This window comes from Schistocerca piceifrons, chromosome 1 (genome assembly GCF_021461385.2).
Source record: "Schistocerca piceifrons isolate TAMUIC-IGC-003096 chromosome 1, iqSchPice1.1, whole genome shotgun sequence".
Classification (NCBI taxonomy): domain Eukaryota; kingdom Metazoa; phylum Arthropoda; class Insecta; order Orthoptera; family Acrididae; genus Schistocerca; species Schistocerca piceifrons.
Window position 1 is genome coordinate 533605287 of NC_060138.1, and position 1199 is coordinate 533606485.

General features: G+C 41.4%; 1 pseudogene; it reads left to right on the plus strand.

Moving 5' to 3' along the window:
* The first annotated feature begins 564 nt into the window (after positions 1-564).
* On the plus strand, positions 565-682 carry LOC124718333 (annotated as a pseudogene).
* The last annotated feature ends 517 nt before the right edge of the window (positions 683-1199 follow it).

Below are 1199 nucleotides of genomic sequence, written 5' to 3' on the forward strand. Positions count from 1 at the left end.
TAGCATATCCAGAACTTCTACAAAAGTGTGTGCATGGAAAAACTAAGAATCCCAATGAAAGTTACAACTCTCAGATAGCATAACCGTGCCCGAAGACAACGTATGTTTCCACAACTCCTGATGTAGTTGCATCGTATGGTGTTTGTTTAGTTTTTAACTGGGCTAATCTTAGCAGCCTACGGACTCTACAGAGTTTGGATTTGATCCAGGAGCTTTCACACTGTCGATGTTGAAAGAAATCGTTAAGAGGAGAACTGATGCAGCTGACATTATTGTTATTGAGTTTGATAATTAGGTTAACCTATGTGGACAAGCAAAGAAAAGACTGCTTGAGGATGAAGGGGAGAGTGCATACGGTTTGCAGTAGTTCACGCAGACAAACAAAGATCTAATATAAACAGTCAAATATTTGATTCAGGATTCCTCTGACTTACATTTTGGCAACGTTATGTATCTTTTCCTCACAAATCACTGACATTGTAGTACTTAAATCCAGCATGCAATTAGTCAAAACTATACTGAAAGATTCTGTGGAAGGGATTTTCATTTATTATAATATTAAGGGTCAACGGCCTTGCCGCAGTGGTAACACTGGTTCTCAACAGATCACCGAGGTTAAGCACTGTCGGGCTGGGCTAGCACTTGGATGGGTGACCATCCGGTCTGCCGAGCGCTGTTGGCAAGCGGGGTGCACTCAGCCCTTGTGAGGCAAACTGAGGAGCTACTTGATTGAGAGGTAGCGGCTCCGGTCTCGGAAACTGACATACGGCCGGCAGAACGGTGTGCTGACCACATTCCCCTCTATATCCGCATCCAGTGACGCCTGTGGGCTGAGGGTGACACGGCGGCCGGTCGGTACCGTTGGGCTTTCATGGTCTGTTTGGGAGGAGGAGATAATAGTAAGGAATTTATGTAAGAGAAAAACCCTAAGATTTGGTAAATTTTTTTTGCAGAAATTAGGAGGGCAGTAAAAATCTACCTGAAGAAGATATTAATATTCCGTTCCACAGATATTTGTTATAATGTTATACCAAAGTTTCTGAAAAGTACATTAATTTCGTTCTGAGAGATTTTCCAAAAAAGGAATATCTGTACTCACCTTGTTGCAGAAATTTCAATTCTTTGTTATTAAAAACATATATCTTCAATAAGCACAAAGACGTATGTGTGTATCCATATAACACTCCTTAACAACTGTT